We start from the raw sequence: 10,094 nt of genomic DNA, 5'->3' as shown, positions 1-10,094 counted from the left end.
TTCACTACTAAAAGTTCGGCTGCATTAAAAAACTAACCATTTTTAAGACAAAGCTTGGGTGTATTAAGCAGTATTCACATGAGTAAATTTGAAAATATCACCGAGGTGTGAAAGAGATCATTTTAATGTAAATATTTTCCCAAACCATAACGTGCATTGTTTTTGAAGTGCTGGTTGTCCCTGAGTAGCTCACAATTTCAATAGAAAACAAGACATTCACAAACACACACCTAGAGTAAAATTCCAAGGTAATAAACAAATGATGTCATGGTACTATAGTCTGTGTGGTGGAAGTCCTGGAATTAAGGTCTGATATTGTGTGCTTCCTTGATATCTGACGACATCGGGAGGGTCTCAAATGGCCTATAACTACAAGTTCTCTTTGCCAGCCTGCTCCCAGGGAAAGGGTCCTGTAGCCAAACAACCCTCTTTACAAGAGGCCAGATGCACTTCCTGCTGATCCTGGGTACCAAGTTTCAGTTCCCTGCCAGCCTGCAAAATTATTCAAACAAGCCAATCACATCCCCCGGTGGGAACCAGGGTGACCTCATCCTCTTGACCCTCCAAACCAGCCTCCCACAGCCCGTGGCTGTCCACTCTGTTCTGGAGTGCAGCTCCCATGTGGCTCTGTGTGGCGTGGCATCCTGTCCCCTCGGCTGTGAGCACACATGCCTGATAAACTGCTGCTAGTATCATCTGTCCTGTCCAGTGTCAGGTGTCATGGGTTCAGCCACCCACGTAACCCCAGGGCACGAACCTCTCCTTCATGAGCAAGGTGAATAGGAGGTGATTGGAACAGGCTGTGAACCTTAGTACTGTAAAAGATCTGGTTTTAGAAAATAGATCCTTACAATGGCTGTCTAAAAAGGTTTTGTGAAGTAGGTAATTCTGGATGGAGAATGGTGTTGAGAACTTGGTTGTGCCTGTGGCTTTGGTCTCATTTCTGGAATTCTCTGCTGAAGGAAGAGGTAGACAAGAAACAACAGCCAAATAACAAAGTACTGATTTCATTAACTGGACAAGGACCCAGTTAAACAAAGGAGTAAAAGTGGCTTACAAGTAAAAGCTGGATTACAGAAACTCATTTAGAGTCGGCAGCCAAAGTGAGCCCTCTTTCTTCCTATGCCCCTTCCCTTGAATTCTATACCCTCTCCTAATAGCTGCACGGTTATGGATGATTGGTCCATCAGCTCCATCCAGTTGCAGGTAGAAGAGAGAGGGTTGAGTTGCCCAGGCCAGCTGAGACAGACCCTGTCTGGTTTGTCCAACTCCTGGAGATAGGAAGTACAAGAGAGGGCAAGGGTGTGCACCACCCCTGAGCACTGACCTTTATTCAGTGATCCCGCCCTCTAGTAAAATGGTCCCAGTCAAGGTCCTGTTCTGACAGTCTGTGGAGCAAATCTGTTCTCCAGGGCAATGAAAGTGGGTAGAGAGAAGGGTGCCAGAAATGGAGCAACAGTTTCCTTCTAACCTATAAATAAAGGTGAAAATAAATTCCTTACCCCCAAAAGAAGGGAAAGCAGTCCAGAGAAGTATAACTATATCCACAAACAGAGCAAAGTAGAAATTAGGATGGCTTGTGGTAAAAGAATACACTGTTTGGACCAGAGGATCAAAATTGAGGAGCTGTGAGACACCTGGGGCCAGTGCTAAGACGAAGATTCATGCCTCCTGAGAGTGTGAAGTCCAAAGGAAAAGACAGCTGAAATAACACCCAAGGAAAAATATGCAGTCTGATTAAAACAATAAAACCTTTCTTGCCTAAACACAAAGGTCTCTGGAATAAAATGAAAACGCTAATTCGAAAAAATACATGCACCCCAATGTTCATAGCATCATTATTTACAACAGCCAAAATATGGAAGCAACCTAAGTGTCCATCAACAGATGAATGGATAAAGAAGATGCTACACACACTCACACACACACTCACACACAATACTCAGTCATAAAAAAGAATGAAATTTTGCCGTTTGCAACAACATGGATCTACTTGGAGGGTATTATGCTTAGTGAAATAAGTCAGACAGAGAAAGGCAAATACTCAAATACTGTATGATATCACTTATATGTGGAATCTGAAAAATAAAACAAAGATAGAACGAGACGCATAGATATAGAGAACAAACTAGTGGTTACCAGTGGGGAGAGGGAAGTGGGGAGGGGAAAGAGAGGGGTAAGGGATTAAGAGGTACAAACTACTATGTATAAAATAAGCTACAAGGATGTATTATATAACACAGGGAATATAGCCAATATTTTATAATAACCATAAATGGAGTATAACCTTTAAAAATTGTGAATCACTATGTTGTACACCTAAAACTTATATAATATTGTACATCAATGTACCTCAAAAAAAAATGAAGGTCTTAGGATACTCCAAGAGTTCAATTTCTGGTACCCATAACTCTCAGTGAAAAATTCCAGAAGCTGGGAGAAACCAGTGGGCTGGCAGAGAAAGAGCAGGCACTGTATAAAACATACTGGATTTTTTTGCCATTTATTCTGGAGCATTTACTTAGAACGTGCCAGATGACAAGCACTGTGCCTGGGGCTGGGTGTACAGAGAGGAAGAAGATGAGACAATTTCAACTTTGAAGACATTTATATCCTGAGGGTAATGTTGACAGAGAACCAGTGTCTGAGCACCGAGCATGTGGCAGGCAGTGTATTATGGACCATCTTATTTTAGCCTATGAGGAAGGCAGGTATGGTCATTATTACCACTTTACTGTGAGGAAATTAAGCTTCAGAAAGACAAACTTGCTCAAAGTCATGTTGCTAACAGGTGGTCCAACCCCAGGGCACAGTTTGTGACCACTGTGCTATATTCCTTGAAATACTGAATGAAAAGCAAAGAGAATATTAAAAATAGGAAGTAGAATTTCAGGCCTATCTATATTCAGTTCAGAAAAAAAGACTGTAATGGATCTAAGTAAAAAAGTATAAAAAATTCTTAGAGAAGGTTAAAATAAAGTGTTTAAAAAGAAAAAATCACAAGTCTCATATTACTATATATGAATAGGAAGTGATAGAAAGAAAACAATAAGTTTGGGATATAACCCCATGAAGCACACCCAAGATAAAATTATATGGTTTCTATATATTTTATTTTATGTAACCTCAACCATTCACTAGGGAAATAACATACTTAGAATCATTATATTTTCCCATGAGCAAGACTTTCTCTTCTCATCCAATCTAATTAGCCCATATTCCAGTTAAAACAAAAGTCTAAAGGTAATTATTTGGTCCTATCTTCTATACTATTCTGGCCTGTCTTTAGAGAGAGAAGTATGAGTTTGGAGCAGATTATCTTGCGAATGAGCTTCTCAGCCGAATATTCTCACACAGATAAAATATGGCTTAAACTGAAGATTATCAACAAACAAGCAGAACCTAAAATATAAACAAAAAGCAAAAGCAAATGCAAGTTTGCAGGAGAGGCTGTTGCCAAAGTACATGCTGAGACAAACTGTACTTAACACACAGGGAGTTGCCTTGTCCTGTGAAACTAACCCCAAGAGAGTGAGGTTAGGACACTGCTATGGCCCAACTGATGCATTTAATAAAGGGCAGTTTAACAAAGCTCTTTTGTGTATAACTGCTCCTTTAACCTTGTTGCTGCAGGTAGGGTAGATGTTAGTAGCTAAGCGTACAGCCAAAGGCACAGAGGCTCAGAAAGGTCACACTGGACCAATCTGTTTCCAACAAGGAAGCCCAGGCCCTTGTTCATTGTGGTAACTCATTACCTTCAACAATGGCTCAAAGTCTTCCCTGCAGTCCTCACAGGGTTGACTAGCCATTATCCAAATAAAATAAGGACTGTGATATTTCCCATATCTATTCTCTACCTGGCAAAAAATTGGCAGAAATGCCAGGTTTCTTTCTAATGTTGCCTATGTTCTCTTAAACTATAGGGAAATCCTATAAGATTTCTTTTCCTGAATCTTACAACCCATTATTAAAGCCTCAGAGGTTGGCAGAGGAAGGAAGGACAGAAGGAAGGAAGGAAGGAAGGAAGGAAGGAAGATGAAGGAAAGAAAAAGAAAGAAAGGAAGGAAGGAAGGGAGGAAGATGGAAGGAAGGAAGGGAGGAAGATGGAAGGAAGGAAGGAAGGAAGATGAAAGAAAGAAAGAAAAAAGAAAGAAAGGAAGGAAGGAAGACAAAAGAAAGAAAGAAAGAGAGGGAGGGAGGGAGGGAGGAAGGGATGAAGAAAAGAAAGGCTTAAATCAGGTAAATAGGTAAATAGTTTGCTTCCAGGCTTACTATAAGAGGATAAAAAACATGGCTAAATTTCCAAACTCTTGCAAATCTTATAAATACCAAAATAATTAAACATAGCTTGAAGCACATAATACCATTATAATTACATACAGGGAAAAGGATATTTTAGAATAACAGTTTAAGAGTGACGACTTGTGAAATGTTCATTCGCCATACCATTTTGAAAGGAATGATAGAGGTCTAGGAGGTATCTGAGGTAAACTAAAGCTTATTAATTAAAAGTGTTGTACTTTTCTATTTAAAACCTCAACTGTGATTTCTTTTGAGGTATATTCTGTCTTCATTTTTCTTTAAATGGAAGCTATAAGTTAGCTCCTAACTCTTCACTTTTGTTACAGAAGGAAAGAAATTTTTAATTTATTGTAGCTCTATATGGTAGACAAACCATCCATAACAAAATGATTACTACTGTTTAGCAGTTCATGGTCTGAAATTGTGGCGCCCTGTAAAGTCATGACTTTACATGAGGTGGTGGTGATTTGTGATTGTGTGCTTTTCCTTGGATTGTTACTGTTCGTTTTACCAACCATGGCACCTAAACATCAGCTCTAACTGCTGCACATCTGTCAGAATGCATTGTGTATGGTGACACTTTACAAATAGATAGTGCAAGCTTTCACTTTTCACACCCCCCTCCCCCCATCACTGAATGGTTATCATGGTCTCCTCCCCTAGCACACCTTCCTGTCTAGAAGGCTTCCACTCCTATCACACTGGCCAATATTACTCTTTCTAGTTATTTTTACCCACTCTCATAATACCATAGTGACATAAGGAAGACCTTAGAGTTTTATGTTCAATTTTTATTGCCATGGTTTAAAGCAAGAGGTAGAGAAACTAGATGTAGAGGCAATGAGGTATAAAAAAGGAGAGACTGATCTAAACCCCAATCCTAGCTATATCACTTTCTAGCTGGGTGACTTCCACAAGGGGTAAAGATGGGGAAGAGTGGTGGGAAATGATACCTATTGAGTACCCACTTTGTGCCAGGTGCTTTATGCATATCTTATTTAACATAACAACTCTACAAGAGAAGTTCTTATCTCTACTCTTTTGGGGTCTTTTCTTATTCATTTATTTTTTAAAGATTAACAAGAGACATATTCAAAATCTAAAGCTCAAAGAATTTAAATAACTTGTCCAGAGTCACAGAACTTTAATCACAGAGCTAGGACTTAAACTCAGGTCTCCTAACTCTGAAGTTCAATAAATATTAGTTCTTTTTCCCAAGGGAAAAAACAGAGAATAGCAATTTGTATCAAAGAGATCAAAGGTAGATTTTTACAAGCAAAAGTTGAAGAATCTAAGTTGCTTAGCTTAATAAGTAGTTTTAAACATTAGAAATCAACTATACTTCGATTTAAAAAATTCTTTTTAATTTAAAGGTAGTTTTAATTACCATTTTTAAAATGTGGAGCTTCTCTAAGGAATTTGTTGGACAATGATTGACTGTGTCCATAAAAAACACTTAAAAATGAAAAGTAATATATGTTTTGTAGGATATAAAGAAGAATTCTTCTGGGACAATCTTGTTCATAAGGCATATTGTTTGCAAGGTACTTTTCTAGGTGCTGAGAATCTCAAATGAATAAACTAAAATTCATGGTCCAGTGAGGACAGGCCAGAACATACAGGTGCTCAGTACATATTGGATTGCTCAATAATTAGATAAGATGTGGTAACAACCTTCCAGGAAGATGATTACATCTCTGGAAGTCTTCAAATAAAACAAGGGAAATAGCCTAGAAAAGAAGCTAGAAGACATAAAAAACCATCAAAAGTAGAGAGCTTAGACTAGTGTCCTTACTTTTTGATAATGATAACACCCCAGACATGTTTCATTTTGCATTCTTCCTTCCTCAAGACGTTATATGTCCATAGCTATTCACAAATCTTTACTACAGGATCACTCCACTTACACCACCACTATAGAGACCTCCCTGATGGTCCAGTGGTTAAGAATCCACCTTGCAATGCAGGGGACGCCGGTTCAATCCATGGTCAGGGAAATAAGATCCCACATGCCGCAGGGCAACTAAGCCAGCGTGCCACAACTACAGAGCCCACGCACCACAACTAGAGAGAGAAGACCACACGCCACAAAAAGAGAGAAGCCCGCACACCACAACGAAGGGAGGAGCCCGCGTGCCACAATGAAAGATCCTGCGTGCTGCAAAGATCCTACAATGAAAGACCCAATGCAGCCAAAAAATAAATAAATAAATATTTAAAAACAAAAAACAAAAAACCTCTATAGTACCAAAATGGCCCTCTACTGTTTTAGCCACCCAAGACCAGCTTTTCATTCATCCTTTGGTTATACAGCCTCTATGTACATGACCATAGTTGGATTGTTTCAAAATGAACCTTGAATCATGCAATTATAGAGGTGGTTAGAAGGCTCCAAATTCATAAAATACAGTCTTCTTCCTTCAATCAGGTGAATTTCCTAACTAATGATTTCTAACAATGATTTTGGAGTAACCCAGTCTGTAACTGTTTAAATTTCAAGGATTTTAATTTATACATCTCTATGAATATGAACATACCCATGTATACATCCAGGATCACTTATATCAGAGTACTCTGTATGATTTATACTAGAGATTTTTACTTTTTAAGAGATCATGTCATACTTGTTTTGTAATCCCTCTCTTAAAAGTTAGATATAAAGTAATCCTTCTCTCTTAAAAGTGAGACATAAATCAATTAGCTTTGAACTTAGACCAGAGGAAAATTCAGAGTCCCTTTCATATCTGTAATTCATTTGAACCTATCCATCCTCAAAGATTAACAAACTTAACACTAATAATTCTCATTCCCATTGCCCTCAAATTAATGTATATTTTGGCTTAATAAAATTCTTAGTCTAAGGTGATGAAATAAAGACAATGTAATGCATGTACTTGATGAACTTTCTATCCTACTAATTATATGAATAGGAAGAATACTAAGGCCAACTTTTAATGGGTGCTTACTATGTGCTAGGATAAGTTCTCTGCATGCATTTTGTCATTTAATCCCTACAACACATGTATATGAGACAAAGAAAAAAAAAACTATCTTTAAAACAATAAATAAGATTAGAGAGAGCTTTGCTCTTTTGCCATATTCTAGAGAGCCTCACCTGTATCCCATCACTGAAGAAAGAACTGAGAAGAAGCTGGATCTTCCTGAGCCTCAGCTTTCCTAGCAGGTTATACAACTGTACCTTCATTATTTTTGGCATTTTCCTATGGTTCAAAAAAAAGTGTTGACAATTTTCTGCATCTATAACATTTTGGATGAGCAATTTCCATCTTATTGTGTTTCCTCACATATGGTGTTCTAGCTCAAATAGCTCTGGTATTTTTAACTTGCCCAATATTAGTACACCACTTTGACTTCTTCGCTGACAAGTATCCAAATTACCTAACACAAATGAGAAAATTTCATGTATTATTTAGGCCTGTGTGTTCATTGAGTTTTCAGACAAAAATTTTCCAGTAGAATCACTGTATTTTACAGCTGAAAGGGATCATAAAGATGATCTAATCTGATTACCTCTCTTTACAAGTGAGATTTACAGCAGAGAGGTTTAAGTGTCTCTGCTAGGTCAGGTTAGCTAGTTAGTAGTAGAAAAAACTAACAGCAGTCCAGTGCTTTTTCTACATAAAAAAGTCAATAGTTATTTTAAAAGGTCCATATCATTTTGCAGTGCCCTACAGGGGATGTTCCAATAATAAATGATGGGCACATTTTTGTAATACTGTATTATTATCAGTACTGAAATGTAAAACTTGTGACTATCAGTTATATAATGCTCTTAAGTATCATTGCTGTTCAAAATTTTTTCCTGTATTCTAACTAGATTGTGTCTTCCTTCTGGTAGACACAATTTCTTTTTAAAAAGTGTTTCTTGGGCTTCCCTGGTGGCGCAGTGGTTGAGAATCTGCCTGCTAATGCAGGGGACACGGGTTCGAGCCCTGATCTGGGAAGGTCCCACATGCCGTGGAGCCACTAGGCCCGTGAGCCACACTACTGAGTCTGCGCGTCTGGAGCCTGTGCTCCGCAACAAGAGCGGCCGCGACAGTGAGAGGCCGCGCACCGCGATGAAGAGTGACCCCCGCTCGCCGCAACTAGAGAAAGCCCTCGCACAGAAACGAAGACCCAACACAGCCAAAAATAAAATAAATAAATAAAATTAAAAGTGTGTCTTATATCCCTTAATAAACCTACACATACACTGGTTAACAGCTGGAAAGAGATTGAAATATATGTTAGACTAATACTATATGACTCAGAATCAAACAACTGTCATCCTGTTTGAATGCAGGTGAATATGTTTTTTTGAGAGGGAGAAACTTGAGAAAATTTCTCATTTTTTCCTACCAAGCAGTTGGGATTGTCCCTGAGGGTGAGGGGTTATAGGAGCTTTGAAGAGGTTGGTGAAGGTTGGAATAGAAATTAGAAGGAATGATGAGAGAGTTGACTGAGCCTTAAGATATCTGGTAGCATATGCAGATCAAATTGCTCAAAAAAAATAATAGCTAATAATAACCAAGGACTTACTACATGTTTGGCAGTCCTCTCTCTACCTGTGTTACATCATCTACACCTTGCACAACCTTAGGTATAATTCCCCCATTTTGTGGATGAAGAAACTGAGGCTCAAAGAAATTAGAACATTTGCCCTGCTGAACCAGCTACTTAGTGGTGGAATCAGGATTCAAACACTGACTGCCCCGGAGGCCTATGCTCCTAATCACAGTTTGATAGGATAAAACCAGATAAGTAGGAGGCATTTAAGACACTGCAGAGCAAATGCCTGGCTCCCGCGAAGGAGCTCATTAATGTTAATGCCCTGCCTTTGGTTTCAACTCACTCTCCCCATATTTATTTACCCAGCCACTCCTTACTCCCAAGAACACATACACATAACCACATATTCACACACTCTCCAGGCTTTTTACCAACAAGGTCCACCCTCAGGTGTCTAGGTTTGATACCTAGTTATCAAACTTCTATTCATATACTCTTCTTCCTCATGGGACTTAAGCTCACTTATGTACAATGAATCCTAGGACTAACCTCTGCTCTCCCACATTTTTCCAGGTAAATGTAAACACATGTTAAGACTGGCTCTAGGTTACAAAACATATGCACGTGCATAGCCCGATACATGAGAGAATTCAATTCAAGAAGGAACTTTCTTTTCCCATTATCCAGGGAGATGCATGAGTTACCATAACAGATGCCAAAGACATTTGGCTCTGCCAGTGGAAATTGGGAAGCAATGGTGAAATGAGGTAAGAAATTCCAGGGCCAGAAGGTGGACGCAAGTCCTCATCTGCTTTTCCCAGGAGCTTGCTCTTTTTGGAGAAGTGCTCCACGTACAAGCTCCAACCTGCTGCCACAGCCTTCAGTCCCCTCTACCCAACTCTGAACCCCGCTCGGGCTGGAGCAGATGCACACACCGCAGGGAGCCTCATTTGTAGGAGATGAGCGTTCCCTTGTTTTATTTTAAGGCTTGCTCCCAGGCTGGGGAAAGAGGATGTGTCAGAAATCGTGGAGAACAGCGACAGCCAACCTTTCTCATGCAAAGACTAAGCAGCCCAGGAGCAGCAAACGATGACTTGCACAGTATTTAATGGTTCACGGGAAAACAAGTTTCTCTCCTGCCTGCCCGCCCTTCTGGAGCCAGCTCCGGCAGACGTGGGCTAAGCCGGGGCGGCGCCCTGCGGGGCTCTGGAGGGCTGGCGAGGCAGCGATGTGAGCAGCTCAGCCCCCAGCACCAGAGCCAAGGCCGCGGAGAAGGCTCCGGA

The sequence above is a fragment of the Tursiops truncatus genome, chromosome 14 (assembly GCF_011762595.2).
Source record: "Tursiops truncatus isolate mTurTru1 chromosome 14, mTurTru1.mat.Y, whole genome shotgun sequence".
Classification (NCBI taxonomy): Eukaryota; Metazoa; Chordata; class Mammalia; order Artiodactyla; family Delphinidae; genus Tursiops; species Tursiops truncatus.
Note: the sequence above shows the minus strand (reverse complement) of the source record.